Source organism: Corvus brachyrhynchos, unplaced genomic scaffold (assembly GCF_000691975.1).
Source record: "Corvus brachyrhynchos isolate BGI_N302 unplaced genomic scaffold, ASM69197v1 scaffold47, whole genome shotgun sequence".
Taxonomy (NCBI): Eukaryota; Metazoa; Chordata; class Aves; order Passeriformes; family Corvidae; genus Corvus; species Corvus brachyrhynchos.
This window is the reverse complement of record NW_008239292.1, coordinates 1,420,301-1,420,723: the sequence shown is the minus strand read 5'-3', so window position 1 is coordinate 1,420,723 and position 423 is coordinate 1,420,301.

The window sequence follows — 423 nt, the reverse complement described above, 5'->3', positions numbered from 1 at the left end:
CCTGGCCATTCCCAACCATTCCCGACCATTCCCGACCATTCCCGGTCATTCCCGGCCATTCCCGGCCATTCCTGGGTATTCCCAACCATTCCCGGTCTATTCCTGGTCATTTTCCCGGCCATTCCAGGCCATTCCCGGCCATTCCTGGGCATTCCCGGTCATTCCCAAACCATTCCTGGCCATTCCCAGCTCCCGGTCATTCCCGGCCATTCCCGGCCATTCCTGGGTATTCCCAACCATTCCCGGTCTATTCCTGGTCATTTTCCCGGCCATTCCAGGCCATTCCCGGCCATTCCTGGGCATTCCCGGTCATTCCCAAACCATTCCTGGCCATTCCCAGCCATTCCCAACCATTCCCGGCCATTCCCGGTCATTCCCGGCCATTCCTGGTCATTCCCAACCATTCCCAACCATTCCCGGCCC